Genomic DNA, 17,107 nt, shown 5'->3' with positions numbered 1-17,107 from the left:
TTCCTACTGCACACGCCTCAAAGTGGAAACACCTCTCCCTGCACCATTTTGACTTCTACTGGGCATACACACAGCAGAGGAATTTTCCCTTTATTGTTCTATCCTTCCCCTTACTAATCTGCAGGAATTGGACAAGTGGTTTCCCAGGGAGTGTGTGAAGCTGTAGCTTGTAGTGAAGCAGGCCCAAAATTGGATTCAGCTTCTGAGCTTATTGGGCTTCTTAGTGTCTGATTCCCTTTGCTCCCTTCTTTTATTAAAATCTAGCAACCTATGCTAATACTTTGACTATTCATGATCTTTTCTGGACTAAGCCTGAGGTATCACACTCCCTGAACTCAAATTATATTACAGGGTGAGAATAATCAGAGCAGCATGGTACTGACTGAAAGATAGACACACAGACCACTGAAAGAAAATTGAGGGCCCATCTACTGATATGATCGTATTATTTTTATCCTTTACTCTGTTAATGTAGTGTATTACGTTGATCAATTTCTATATGTGGGACTATCCTGTTCCTTGCAATGAACCCCATTTGATCATGATGTATTATTTTGTAATGTATTTTTGTAATTTATAAGTGCAGAAACATTTGATAAGATGCAGCATTCATTATGATTAAAACGCTCAATAAAACGGGTATAGAAGAAAAGTACCTCAACACAATAGAGGTCATGTGTGACAAATCCTCAGCAAATATTATACTCAATGGTGAAAAACTGAAAGCTTTTCCTCTAATATCAGGAACAAGATAAGGGTGTCTATTCTTACCACTCTTATTCAATGTAGTAGTGGAAGTCCTAGCCAGAGCAATCAAGCAAGAGAAGGAAATAAAAGGCATGCAAATTTGGAAATAAAGAAGTAAAACTAGGTGGTTACTTGTGTGCTCATTCGGTAGGGACCTGGTATATCTTTTGTAAATCAGCAGCTAAGGAGATTCCAGTGTTCACCATGGCTCATAAAAAGCCCAAGGAAAGAGTCAAGATGGAGAACAATAGTCATATTAATTTGAAAGTGGCAGGGCAGGAGGTTCTGTGATGCTGTTTAAGATTAAGAAGCATATGTTACTGTCCTGGCTGGTGTGGCTCAGCTGGTTGGGCATTGTCCAGTGCACCAAGGGGTTGCTGGTTCAATTCCCTGTCAGAACACAGTTGTGGGCTTTGGTCCCTGGTGGGGGACTTTCAGGAGACAGCTGATTGATGTTCCACTCTCACAGTGATGTTTCTCTTTCACTGTCTCCCTCTCCCTTTCTCTTTCTAAAAATCAATTAAAACATTTTTTAAAAAGTAGCATGCATTACTTAATAAACAAATGAAAGCCTATTGTGAAAAACAGGGTTTGTCAATGAGTCAAATAAGATTCTGATTTGCCCAGCAGCCAATCAATGAAATAGATACACCTGCACAGTTGGAAATGGAGGATGAAGATACAATTGATATGTTCCCGTAGAAGACGGCAGGTGTCCACAAAATGGGAACCTGCTACTTTACTCCAGAACTCTGTTCCTCCAGACCAAGAAGACATTCTCAATTAGAAAGCTGCAATTTGGTTTGTTGTAGTCCCATTTGTTTATTTTTCCTTTTGTTTCCCTTGCTTGAGGAGATATATCAGAAAAAAATATTACTGCGAGAAATGTCCAAGATTTAAGTTCATTTTTATATATGGGAACAAGCAGTAGTCTAATTTCATTCTTTTGCATGAGACTTTAACTTTCACAGCACCATTTATTGAAGAGGCTTTCTTTTCTCCATTGTATGCTTTTTTACTTCTTTGTTGAAAATTATTTGCCCATATACATATGGATTTATTTCTGGGCTGTCAATTCTGTTCCATTGGTCTTGTGTCTGTTTTTCTGACAGTAACATGCTGTTTTGATTATTGTCCTTTTGAAGTCAGGGATTGCAATACCTTCAGCTTTGTTCTTTTTTTTCTCAGAATCGCTTTGGCTATTCAAGGTCTTTTGTGGTTTAATACAAATATGATGATATTTTGTTATACATTTTTAAAGAAAACTCATTGGGATTTTGATGGGCTTGCATTAAATTTGTATATTGCTTTGGGTAATATGGCCATTTTAACTATTTTGATTCTTCAATTCTATTAACAGAATATCTATTTATTTATTTTTGTCATTTTAATTTTTTTTCATAATGCTTTGCAGTTTTCTGTATATAGGACGTGCACATCTTATATTAAGCTTTTCTTTAAACTTTAGTTTGTTGACTTGACAGAGAGAGAGAGAGAGAGAGAGAGATTTGTTGTTCCACTTATTTATACATTTATTGATTTATTGGTTGATTTTTCTATGTGCCCTGACCAGGGATAGAACCTGCAACCTTGGTATATTGGGATGATGGTCTAACCAAATGAGATACCTGACCAGGGCTCTGTGCTCAATTCATTCCTAGGTATTTTATTATTTTTGTTGCAATTATAAAAGGAATTATTTTTCTAAAAGTTTATTGTTAGTATATAGGAAAACAGTGGATTTTTTGTACATTATTTTTTTTATCCTGCAACTGTATGTATTTGTTTATTGTTTCTAACATTATTTGTTGGAATCTTTAGGGTGTTCTACATAAAGTACTGCATCATCTTCAAAAGGTGACATTTTTACTTCTTTTTTAAAACAGGAAGTTAGATTAAACAATACGATGCTTGTCTTGAAAGGAAGACTATATAACATTCATTTATTTTAAAGTAATTTATTTTTTCTTAAAGACAGATTGCCCTACATGTAACAGTTATGAATTAAAAAGTTATAAAATTGTATGAGCAAGAAACCAACAAACAAAAAGTCATAGATACCAACAATAGTATGGTGGTTATAAGGAGGAAGATGAATGGAGGGTAGTAAAGGGTAAAGGAGGTCAAATATATGGTGATGGCAGAAGATTTGACTTTGGGTGGCGGGCACACAATGCAATATAGAGATCATGTATTATAGAATTATACACTTGAAACCTATATCGTTTTATTAACCAATGTCATCACAATAAATTTAATAAAAGAAAGAAAATAATGTTGGTTCTTTGAAAAGATAACCAAATTGACAAAACTTTACATAAACTAATCAAGAAAAAAGAGAATATACACACTATGGTAATTAGGAATGAAAGTGGAGCCCTGGCCAGTTTGGCTCAGCGGTTAGAGCGTCGGCCTGCGGTCCGGAGAGACCCGGGTTCGGTTCCCGCTAAGGGCACGTACTTCGGTTGCAGCTTGTCCCCGGCCCTGGTTGGTCGTGCGGGTGGCAGCCACTCGATGTGTCCCTTCACGTCGATGTTTCTCTCTCTCTCTCCCTTCCACTCTATCTGTACAAAAAATGGAAAAATATCCTCGGGTGAGGATAAAAAAAAAAAAAAAAAAAAAAAAAAAAAAGAAAGTGGAGACATTACCACTAACTGCAGGAATTAAAATAATTATAAAAAAAATACTATGAAATACTTTATGCCTACATATTTGTCAACCTTGATGAACTGGTCATGTGCTTATAAAATCACAGATTAACAATACTCCCTCAATAAAAAATAGAAAATATGAATAAAGTATAACAAATAATGCAATCAAATTAGTAATTAAAAATCTTGCTCTGGCCAGTTCTGCTAAGTGGTTAGAGCATCCGCCTGCGGTCCAGAGAGATCCCGGTTCGGTTCTTCTAAGGGCACGTACCTCAGTTGCAGTTTGTCCCCAGCCCTGGTTGGGGTCATGTGGGTGGCAGCCAATCGATGTGAGAGATCTCTCACATCGATGTTTCTCTTTTTCTCTCTTCCTCCCTCTCTCCCTTTCGTTCTATCTGAAGAAGAATGCAAAAATGTCCTTGGGTGAGGATAAAAAAAAAAAAAATCTTTTCACAAACAGAAGCTTAAACTTGGATGTCGTAATTGGTCAATTTTATCAAAGATTTAAATAGAAAATGTAATTAACTTTTCAAAAAAGTTAGGATGATAGAATCCTTCCCAGGTATTCTATGAGACCAATATCACCCTCATTCAAAATGAAATATATCAGGAGAAGAAAACAAGAGACTAAATATTCACCACAAATATATATTAAAAAATGAAAAAAAAAAAAGCTATCCAAATCAACTACGTGCAAGAAAGACTATATACCATGACAGAGTGAGATTTGTCCTAGAAATTCTAGGTTGGTTTATCATCCAAAAATCCAAAAAATAACACCATATTAATAGAATAAAATACACAACTGACATAATAATTTCAATAGATTTGGAAGAAGCAGTTGACAAAATCCAATACCCATTCCCAATAAAGAGTTTTTATGAACTGAAATAGAAGGAAACTTCCTCAATCTTATAAAGATCATGATCTATTTTCTTCAAACCTATTCAACTACCCCTAACCAGAGAGCAGCAAGTATTCTTTTACTCATGTATTATTGTTAGTTGCACTCATTATTTACAGAGTTGAAATAAAGTAAAATTTAAAACAGGTTAAAGGGTTATGGTAATAAAGGAACTAAAACTCATTTTCATTAGTTATATAAGGATTTGTTTTTAATGATGAGTAAGTTACCAAATTCATTCAGTAATCAGCACATTTTGTTTTCTAAAATTGGAGGTTCCTTAAAAGGGATCCTCACAGTGGGGGAATAAGGCAGAGTTAGAGTAAGAAAAATATCCCCAAAGCACCTTTACCTCACATTATAGGCTTGCACCTTCACGACCTATGCATTTCTCAGATACTCTAGGCAAAAGGCAAGGAGGACATGACTTTGTCAGGGCAGAGCCAAGGCAGAGTTGTTTGCTTGCTTTTAATTTCTTTACCCCACTTCTCTTGTCCCTCATGAGTATATTTAGGCTGTATTCAATTAATGTTTAATTGATTAACTTTTTTTTAATACTCACCTGAAGATATGTTTATTGATTTTAGAGAGAGGGGAAGAAAGAGAGAGAGAGAGAAACATCAATCGGTTGCCTCCCATCTTCACCTCTACAGGGGATCCTGGGTATCAAATCCACTACGTAGGTATGTGCCCTGACCAGGAATCAAACCTGCAACCTTTTGGTGTATGGGATGACACTCCAACCTACTGAGCCACACAGGCCAGGGCTGTTTAGTTTGTTAGTTGTTTTGTTTGTGTGTTTTTGCCACAAATTGCATTCTCTTTATATTATAGATTTGTGGAAAGGATATATTACAGAATAAATCTACCTTCTTTAAATTCACTGTATGATGTAAGCTTGTGACAGGTTGAGAAGCCTGTTTTCTTGTAAGTCTATTATCATGTGATTTAAACCTCAGAATGTAATAGGCATCACTTCTGAGTGCTGACACAGTGGGGGCCCCTTTAGCACATGTGAACAAATGAGAAAAGTATTCCATATAATTATGATAACTTTAAGAAGATGATGAATATCCTGAAGCAAAGACAATCATTTTTATACTATTTAGAATATCATAAACAGACAACTAATCAACTTTGGAAAGAAATCATGTGTTAATAGATTTATAGTGTACTTTATGCATCTATATAATGCCCTTACCCTTTCATCTGGGAATGAATCTATTCATCTCAGTGGCTGCGACCTTGTTTGTAATTCCCACCATTAGATATCCTTTGCATTAAATGTTTAAAAGATTTATGTACACACAGGAGAAGGTTAACATATATATATTTTTTTTTTTTCATTTGCTGTAACATCTTTTATTAGATTAGTATATCACATTAGTTCCACATGCTCAAGAGGGACAAGAAGCAATAGGATGGATACAGAGAATATTAATAAGGGGAGAAAACACCTCAGTTTTGCCAGATAGAGACTTCAGAGTTGCCAGAATGTAGACTGAAACCTCTCAGCTTGTGGAATTATTAAGGAAATATTAAAAGCAGTATGGGGTCACAAAATCAATAGGAGAGAGATTCTGAGAACCAAAGTGCGTGAATCTACTGGAGGGTGGTCAGGGTGCACCTCACAGTCATTGGGTCTCCCAAGGCCCCAACTACAGTGGCTCTTCCTCAATTCATTTACATTCAAAGATAACCCTACCCTAATTTCAGTGTATCACTAGCTAGGCCACTGCTCTGTTCAAGCTCTAGGGTGGGAATTAGAACTTTAGTAAAAGCATGTTTTGTCTTTGCCTTTCAGAGCTCATTGACTAGTGAGGAAAACAACTCACTTCCAAGCTCTGCCACTTTACTAGGTACTTAAAACTGAAAAAAGTTATTTAACTTTTCTGAGGTACTGTTTTCTTAGCTGGAAAACGATGATGACAGTGTTGATGATATGAGCACGATGACAAGAATGCTGCTGCTGCTGCTGATGCTTCCTTCATAAGGTTTTTGAGAACATTCAATGGAATAAAGCTGATAAAAGATGAACTAAGATCTGTAAATGGTGCTCTTTTTAGTTGGGATAATGGCAAAGATGAAGCACTTAGTGAAATACCTGACACATGATAAGTACTCAATAATTAGTATCTGTTATATGCAATTATTACTGACAAAATTGTGGATTTTGTGAGTCCTAAAAGAACTACCTTGCCATAATGAACATAAGCATTAGCTATGCCAGAGGTTTTCCCAATGATCTTTCTTCCTCATTTTATTGTAATCCATTTTGTGTCTGACAGCAATTGTCATAATTTAGTATGTGTCAGAATCACCTGAGGAACTTGTAAAAAGTATATCTCTTAGGGCCATCTTCAAAGATTTTACCTCAATCATAGAAGTGGCTTCCAGTATCTGAATTTTAAACAAATATCTTAGGTGGCACTAATGTAGGTAGTTCTTGTAATAAATTTTGATGTAGTGTGACCTAGAAACTCTCCAGATACTTTTTATTGGGGGACAGTTTTTTGTAGTGTTTAACCATGTATATCCTAGCTCTTCCCCAAACAACTGTCATGACAAAGGGGAGAAAAGCCTATAAGAGATTCCTATAAAATCATCCAGGATGGAGAAGAAGGATTAATAGATACAAAGGAAGGAAAGTATTTACAGAGGGCAGGAACAGACACTTTCCAATTAGGTCCATGGGGCTGCTCCTGGCACAGTGGGCACTCAGGATGCAACAGTTTCTCACACTCACTTGGAGAAGAGGCCAGGATGCAGCTGGAGATGGTTATTCTGTGGCAAGAGCCGTGCCAGACCTTAATGGAAAAAAAATGTGGTAACGCAAAACCTTGCTAATTCAGTCTAACTGGGGACCTGAATAATTTTTTAATTAAACTTCTTTAATTAAAAAATGATAGAATATTGAAAGTCAGTTTTATTACAGTCAAGGAGCTACAGCAACCCGAACCAAGCTAACAAAATATTGCCAAGTATAGGGCCTCTGGGAGCTAATGTAATGAATTGAGAATTATTTGTCATCAGGAATTTGTATATAAATGGATTTATATGTAAATGAATGCTTCAAAGGTGCTTAAAAACAGTTTGTTCTCTTAAGGGGTATAAGTATGCTCCTGGTAGTCATGTTTGCATGATTTTACTTACACCCACTCCCCATTCCTCCATCAGACAGACAGTCCAACTTTTACTTCTGGTAGAACTTTTTCAAGTTTATCTGCAAAGCACTCAAAATCAAAATTTTCATGTGGAGGGTGAAAATATCATACATTTCTTTTTGAGTAAAATCAAAGTCTGAATTGGAAAGGAGCTTAGAGATCTTTAAGTCCGAAGTCCTAGTTTTACAGATGGAGAAACTGAGATTCATAGCAAGGATGTAACTTGCTCAAGGACATACAGGATTGTTGTAGAGCTAGGACTAGATCCCAGATCTCTCATATTCTTCAGCTGCCTGCTTCCTTCTCCATGGACCATGCTGCTACTTAATGTATGCCGTTTACTAGAAAGTATCCTGGCCAGGAATACTTGTTTTTATTGATTCTTCTGTTAAGCAGTCTCCATTGTTTACTGTCCAGATGTGAATTAAAGTGATTCTATATGAAGATGACAAGACCCACAAGGGGTCAAGAAACAGAAGCCCAATTTGATATTCAAATTTATAAAATAGAATTTGTTAATAAGAGAAAATTGTTACTTGAAAGTGCAGGGAAAACATACAGGTAAGCAGAAACTAATGAGGTAAGTAAATGGCAAGAGATTCAGTTGGAGCTGTACCTTTTCAGTAAAATCGTATCAGCAAGCTATATTTTCATCAACCACCCTCTCTTCCACCATTTGCTCTTTCTGTGCCTTATCCCTTCTGAGATAGTAAAGAAACATTTTCTTTCTCTTTTTTTTAATCCTCACCCGAGGATATTTTTTCCATTTTTTGTACAGATAGAGTGGGAGGGAGAGAGAGGAAGGGAGAGAGAGAGAGAAACATCGACGTGAAGGGACACATCGAGTGGCTGCCACCCGCACGACCAACCAGGGCCGGGGACAAACTGCAACCGAGGTACGTGCCCTTAGCGGGAACAGAACCCGGGTCTCTCCGGATCGCAGGCCGACCCTCTAACCGCTGAGCCAAACTGGCCAGGGCAAGAAACATTTTCTTGAAGGATAAAAAAATGTAAATTGATTCCAAAGTGTTCTAGCTATGCCATTCTTTTAAAAAACAATTTTATTGCTGACACTGTTACAGATGTTCCCCCAGCCTGGCACCCCCATTTGCCCACCTCCACCCAGCCCCAGCTTCTACCCCCAACTCTCCCTGGCCTTCACCACACTGCTGCCTGTGTCCATGGGCTATGCATATATATTCTTTGGCTAATCTCTTCACCTTCTTACATCTAGTCCTTCCCATCTCCCTTCCCTTTGACAGCTGTCAGTTTGTCCCATGTAGCCATGCCTCTGGTTCTATTTTGTTCATTAGATTCCACATATTGGTAAGATCAGGGGAATGCCCAAATGGGGAAAGTATTTTAATTTCCACTAACCACTTGTGTCACTGTAGGTCAAAGCTAGATGGCAAGGTAATTTTTCATCTAAAACTGAACATTTTTGAGATTGAAAGGGGATGGTATTAATACTTATACTGAGGTAGAAGGCAGAAACTGAGACTATCTGATAGAAATATGGTAATTTTGAAAACGGATGGAACACATTGTTAAAGAAAGCAGAGCACAGCACCACCTGATTCAGATGTCCACAATGAGGTGAAGGACATATATTAAATTGATTCCACAGATGTTACTATTATTTAACATTGGTTATTATCATAAAAACCCAATCCTTTCTTATCTTAAAAATGAGGTCCACTTAGATACAGTAATGATTAAGGTCATGGATTTCCATTTATACCCCAATTTGGGTGCCAGCTCTTTCACTTCTTAGTTGTGAACTTGGGCTTAAGTTACTTAATATTTCTAAATTTCAATCTGTCACTTATAAAATGGGGACAATAGTAATAGCTATTACTACATAGAAAGTGCATACCACATAGTAAGTGTTTAGTAAATGTAATAGCTGTGCATATTACCATCATTTTTATACAGATGTTAAAATGGTAAGTCGTTAATTACAGGAGGAAGGTTATTGCTTAATAATTGAATCACATAAACTGATTTGATCAGATTTTCTTTTTAGACAATGCTGTGAAGGTATATTATGTAAGAGAGAGTCAGTTCTCTTAATCAGTAACAATAGTGTTTATATCTGAAAATGACCAAAAATATAATTATACTAAAACAATACTAAGAGTAAAAGCCACATCTATTCGGGTTTGCTTTATGTGCTTATACCTAAAGATTTAAAGGATGACATTAACTTATTTAGTACTAGGGAATAAAATGTATTACTCTAGATACTCTGCCTGGCAAATTAGCCCTCGCTAATAGGAAGTTTGAAACAAAACAATGTATGTTCATTTACAGCAAACAATTTTTTAATTCCATTTATATATTGCTTACATTACATTGGCTCTCGTCCTTTTATTATAAAAGTCAAGTTGTATCTGTATTTTGTATTTTAAGGCATGTCAATTGATACTTTTTTGAAATGAAATTTAGATTGGGATTTTCACGTAAATGTTCCCTATTGTGTTGCCAGTATACAGATTGACATAATTTTGGTTTATGTTAGTTTGTTCTAATTTTAAAACTTCTCATCATCTGTATGACTGCTACCATCCTTTCTTGGATGACTGGAGGAGATGTTGAACTGGTATTTCTGCTTCTACAAAAGTCTCTTCTCAAAGGATTCCATCTGATCTTTTATTGTTTATTATTTTTATTGATTTTAAAAATTTATTTATTTATTTATTTATTTTAGAGAGAGAGGAAGGGAGAGACAGAAACATCAATTGGCTGTCTCCTACACGCCCCCTAGTGGGGATCAAGCCCACAACCCTAGGCATGTGCGCTGACCAGGAATCAAACCAAGACCTCTCAAGTCCAAAAGATGACATTCAATCAACTAAGCCACTCCGGCTGGGTCCATCTGCTGAACACAACAGTCTGAGGAATACGGTAGTCCCAGAAACATGGAAGTAGGGCACAGACTGACATCCCTCAGAAGAGGGGGTGGGGGGGGTGGGAAGAGATAAACCACAGAACTTATATGCATGTATGCATGACCAATGGACATGGACAACTAAGCCGGGGACGGGGCAGGGGTGGGGTGGGGAGGGGAGGGGGTTGCCAATTGGGTAAAAAAGGTGAAATAGGAGGAACCGAAAAATGGCGGCCGAGTGAACGGAGCTACACAGACCATCTCCCAGAACCAAACTGGAATTACAACTATAACACAGACAAATCGACGGGAAAAACCAACAGAAAAGCAGCTTGCGAGGACCATACAACGAGGGACACTGACTCCATCCCGGTAGGCTTGCGAAGGCGCGAGACGGGGGCTGGGAGCCCACGGTCCGCAGCTTGGCAGTGGCCTTAGCAGTAAGCGGCGCCCTCGGGTTACACTCCCAGGCGGCTCCACAGCGCAGCCGGGACAGAGGCTGAAACAGCCACAGCCACTCACCTTGGGCTCCGGCAGAGGGAGGGCAGACTGGACTGGAACTGTGTCGGGACACTCGGGGTTTGGAGGGCACTCAGAGCTTTGGCTGAGTGCAGCCACACAGGACTGTGGCCACATTGCTCCTTCCCAGGGCTCTGAGGAAAGGCAGCAGCCCCTCCCTCGGAGATCCAACCCCACCCTGTGGGCCATTGAAGTGCTAATTGAGGCTCACTAACAACCAGCATCTGCCCCACCCTCCTGAAAGCCCCTTGGCTGAGCACCAGAGGGAGTTTTTCAATCAACTGACAACCCAAAACTCATCAATTAACCTAGACTGCTAGCCTCCAGGCAAAAAGCTAGAGGATAACAGTACGTTTCCTGGGCTGGCAACTTTAACCAGGAAAGTAAGACTTGACAGTGGTGTTCAACGTGGGTCCTCCCTCGATCATCTAAACACAGGAGAGGGAGCCACAAACAGCAGAACACCAACACCCACAGGGAGAACTTGACAGGCTCCAAAGCCCACAGTGATAGCCAAAATGGTGAAACACAGAAACAGAAGCCAAATGAAAGAGCAAGACACCTCCACCGAAGATGAGATCAATGTGGAGCAATTAGGCATGTTAACAGAGCTAGAATTCAGAGCCATGATCTTGAGGAAGCTGAACAGCATGAGTAAGGACATAGAGACACTGAAAATAAGCCAAATGGAAATTAAAAACCAACAAGAAGAGATAAAAAATGACATATCCGAAATGAAAAACACATTGGAAGGTTTAAAAGCAGAGTAGGGGAAGCTGAGGACCGGATCAGTGAATTGGAAGACAGGGTAGAAAAAACCAACCAATCAGAAAAACAAAAGGAAAAAACTATTAAAAAACAGGAAGACAGCTTAAGGGAACTATGGGACAACTGGAAACGTAATAATATTCGCATCATAGGAGTCCCCGAAGAAGAAAAAAAGGAGCAAGGGATAGAGAATATATTCAAAAAAATAGTGAGAGAAAACTTCCCTAATTTGGTAAAGGAAGAAGGCATTCAAGTTCAAGAAGCACAGAGAGTCCCAAGTAAGAAGAACCCAAACAGGCCCACACCAATACACATAATAATTAAAATGCCACAAATTAAAGACAAAGAGAGAATCCTAAAAGCAGCAAGAGATAAGCAACAGGTTACCTACAAAGGGAACCCCATAAGGCTCTCAGCTGACTTCTCACAAGAAACACTACAGGCCATAAGAGAATGGCATGAAGTAATCAAAGTCATGAAAAACAAGAATCTGAATCCAAGACTACTCTACCCAGCAAGGCTATCATTCAAAATAGAAGTTCAAATAAAGAGCTTCCCAGACAAAAAAAAAGCTAAGGGAATACATTAGCACCAAACCAGCACTGCAAGAAATGTTAAAAGGACTGCTGTAATTAGCAGTAGAAATGGGAAGAAAAATAGAACCACACTAAACAAAAATGGCAATAAATAAGTACATATCAATAATCACCTTAAACGTAAATGGATTGAATGCTCCCATAAAGAGACACAGAGTAGCTGATTGGATAAGAAAGCATGACACATCTATATCTTGTTTACAAGAGACCCACCTCTCAACAAAAGACTGACATAGTTTGAAAGTGAAGGGATGGAAAAAAATTTTCCAAGCAAATGGAAAGGAAAAAAAGCTGGGGTAGCAATTCTCATATCTGATAAAATAGATTTCAAAATGAAGACCATAACTAGAGACAAAGACGGCCACTACATAATATTGAAAGGATCTATCCAACAGGAAGATATAACCTTGATAAATATATATGCACCCAATATAGGAGCACCAAAATATATTAAAAATCTTCTGGAGGACTTCCAAGGAGAAATCGACGACAATACAATCATAGCAGGGGACTTCAACACCCCGTTGACAGCACTGGATAAATCCTCTAGGCAAAAAATTAGCAAGGAAACAGAGACTCTAAATGAAGCACTAGACCAAATGGATTTAATAGATATCTACAGAGAATTACACCCCAAAACTACAGAATACACATTCTTCTCAAGTGCATATGGGACCTTCTCAAACATAGACCACATGATAGGACACAAACTAAATCTCTACAAGTTCAAGAAGATTGAAATCATATCAAGCATCTTCTCAGATCACAATGGCATGAAACTAGAAATCAATTGCAACAAGAACATGCAAAGACATTTCAACACATGGAGGCGAAATAGCATGTTATTAAACACTGAATGGGTCACTTAGGAGATCAAGGAAGAAATTAAAAACTTCCTGGGAACCAATGAAAATGAACACACAACAACACAAAATCTATGGGATGCAGCGAAAGCAGTTCTGAGAGGGAAGTTCATAGCACTACAGGCCTACCTCAAAAAACAAGAAAAATTTCTAATTGACTGTCTAACCTCAGAACTTAAAGAATTAGAAAGCAAACAACAAGAAAACCCCAGAGCAAGTAGAAGGGAGGAAATAGTAAAGATCAGAGCAGAAATAAATGACATAGAGACCAAAAAAACAATTCAAAGGATCAATGAAACAAAGACCTGGTTTTTCGAAAAGATAAGCAAGATTGATGGACCCTTAGCTAGACTCACCAAGAAACAAAGAGAGAGAACCCAAATACACAAAATCAGAAATGAAAGAGGAGAAGTAACAACCAACACCACGGAAATACAAAAGATCATTAACAACTACTATGAACAACTATATGGAACAAATTCAACAATCTAAGCGAAATGGACAAATTTCTAGAAACACACAGTCTCCCAAAACTCTTCCCGGAAGAGATAGAAAACTTGAACAGACCAATAACAACTAAGGAAATTGAAGAGGTAATCAAGACTCTCCCAGCAAACAAAAGCCCAGGCCCAGATGGTTTCACGGGGGAGTTTTACCGAACATTCAAAAAAGAACTAACACCCATTCTCCTCAAACTATTTCAAAAATTCAAGAAGAAGGAAGACTTCCAAACACGTTCTATGAGGCCAGCATAATTCTAATTCCAAAACCAGAAAAAGACACTACGAAGAAAGAAAACTACAGGCCAATATCCCTGATGAACATAGACGCCAAAATCCTGAACAAAATATTAGCAAATCGGATCCAAAAATACATCAAAAAAATTATTCACCATGACCAAGTGGGATTCATTCCAGGGATGCAAGGCTGGTACAATATTCGCAAATCAATAAATGTGATACACCACATAAACAAAATGAAGAATAAAAACCACATGATCATATCAATAGATGCTGAAAAAGCATTCGACAAAATCCAGCATCCATTTCTGATAAAAACGCTCAGCAATGTGGGAATAGAGGGATCATATCTCGACATAATAAAGGCCATATATGAAAGACCTAGAGCCAACATCATACTCAATGGACAGAAACTAAAAACATTTCCATTAAGAACAGGAACAAGACAGGGATGTCCACTTTCGCCACTCTTATTTAACATTGTACTGGAAGTCTTAGTCACAGCAATCAGACATGAAGAAAAAATAAAAGGGATCCAAATTGGAAAGGAGGAAGTGAAAGTGTCATTATTTGCAGATGACATGACATTGTACATAGAAAACCCTAAAGACTCCATCAAAAATCTATTACACTTAATAAATGAATTTGGCAAAGTAGCAGGATACAAAATTAACGTCAAGAAATCGACGACATTTTTGTACATCAATGATGAACTCACAGAAAGAGAAACTGAAAAAACAATCCCATTTACCATCGCTCCAAAAAAATTACGATACCTAGGAATAAACTTAACCAAAGAAGTAAAGGACCTATTTGCAGAAAACTACAGATCATTGAAAAAAGAAATAGAGGAAGATATAAAAAAGTGGAAGCACATACCCTGTTCATGGATTGGAAGAATTAACATAATTAAAATGTCCATACTACCCAAAGCAATCTATAGATTCAATGCAATCCCCATCAAAATACCAATGACATATTTCATAGAACTAGAACAAATACTTCAAAAGTTCATATGGAACCAAAAAAGACCCCGAATAGCCACAGATTTCTTGAAAAAGAAGAACAAAGTAGGTGGGATCACAATACCAGATATCAGGTTATACTACAAAGCGACTGTAACCAAAACAGCCTGGTACTGGCACAAGAACAGGCATATAGACCAGTGGAACAGAACTGAAAACCCAGAAATGGACCCAAGGCAATATGCTCAATTAATATTTGACAAAGGTGGCAAGAGCATACAGTGGAGTAAAGACAGCCTCTTTAATAAATGGTGTTGGGAAAATTGGACAGCTACATGCAAAAAAATGAAACTAGACCATCAACTTACACCATACACAAAAATAAACTCAAAATGGATAAAAGACTTAAATGTGACCCGTGAATCCATAAAAATTCTAGAAGAAAATGTAGGCAACAAAATTTCGGACATCATATGGAGCAGAATTTTCACTGATACATCACCTAAGGCAACAGAAATAAAGGAGAAAATGAACACATGGGACTGCTTCTGCACAGCAAAAGAAACAATCATCAAAATGGAAAGGCAACCCACTGTATGGGAGAACATCATTGCCAATGATGTATCAGATAAGGGGTTAATTTCCAATATATATAGAGTGCTCATACAACTCCACAAAAGGAAGACAAAAACCCAATTAAAAAATGGGCAGAGGAGCTGAATAGACACCTCTCCAAACAGGACATACAAATGGCCAAGAAACATATGAAGAAATGCTCAACATCACTAATCATCAGAGAGATGCAAATTAAAACAACAATGAGGTATCACCTCACACCTGTCAGAATGGCCGCCATCAACAAATCATCAAACAACAAGTGTTGGCGAGGGTGTGGAGAAAAGGGGACTCTAATACACTGCTGGTGGGAATACAGACTGGTGCAGCCGCTATGGAAAACAATATGGTGCTACCTCAAAAAATTAAAAATTGAACTTCCATTTGACCCAGTGATCCCACTGCTGGGAGTATATCCTAAGAAGCTTGAAACACCAATCAGGAAGAATATATGTACCCCCATGTTCATAGCAGCACTATTTACAATAGCTAAGATCTGGAAACAGCCCAAGTGTCCACCAGTAGACGAATGGATCAAAAAGCTGTGGTACATATACACAATGGAGTACTACACAGCTGTAAGAAAGAAAGATCTCTTATCCTTTGAGACGACATGGAGGGACCTGGAAAGTATTATCCTAAGTGAAAGAAGCCAAGCAGAAAAAGACAAATACCACATGATCTCACTTATATACGGAATATAATGAACATAACAGTCTGAGGAATACAGTAGACCCAGACACGTGGAAGTAGGGCACAGACTGACATCCCTCAGAAGAGGGGATAGGGAGTGGGGGGGTGGGAAGAGATAAACCACAGAACTTATATGCATGTATGCATGACCAATGGACATGGACAACTAGCCGGGGAAAGGGTGGAGGGGGGGTGGGGTGTGGGTGCCAATGGGGTAAAAAGGTAAAATATCTGTAACAAAAAAATAAATAAATAAAAAGGAAAAAAATAAAAAATAAATGTATGCCAAAGGGAAAAATAAATTGTAAATAAGATATTTCACTTCTTTGCTTAAAACTCTGTACTTTAAGTCCATTACATTTATAATAAAATATAAACAGCATATCATGGCCCTACATGATCTGACTTTCACCTATCTTACCTACCTCTCCATACTCTTTTTATCCTACCTTCTTTATCAATTACAATACTCTTAATACACAGGTTTCATATTTTTCCTCAAAAGCATAAGGCTCATTCTTGCCTTATGGACTTTGTGCTTTCTGTTCCTTCTATCTGGACAGCTCTTCATCAAGATCTTTGCTTGAACACCACTTTTGTTGCTGTTTAAATATCATTTGGAGTAGTATCCCCTAACAATCTAAAGTAGCTCTTCAATCTCTATCCCATCACATTGGTTTATTTTCTTTTGCCATTTGTTATGATCTAAAATTTATCAAAACATCTTATTTATTTTTGCATTATCTATCTTGCCATTTTAAAATGAAGTTTCTTATAAGCAGGTACCTTATCTGTCTCATTTTCTTTTGTATCTAATATAAAATAGTGCCTAATATATTGTAGGAACTCAATAAGTACTGTTGGATGAATGATTATAAATAAGCAACTAACTTTAAATTATTTGAAGAAACGTGAACTGATTGCTATTGTTAAGTAGGGTAGAACTTATCATTTAATATCCAAACCAAAAATAGATCTTTGATTATGATAAA

This window comes from Molossus molossus, unplaced genomic scaffold (assembly GCF_014108415.1).
Source record: "Molossus molossus isolate mMolMol1 unplaced genomic scaffold, mMolMol1.p scaffold_m16_p_2, whole genome shotgun sequence".
NCBI lineage: Eukaryota > Metazoa > Chordata > Mammalia > Chiroptera > Molossidae > Molossus > Molossus molossus.
The sequence above is the reverse complement of the archived record's forward strand: the minus strand, read 5'-3'. Positions refer to the sequence as shown.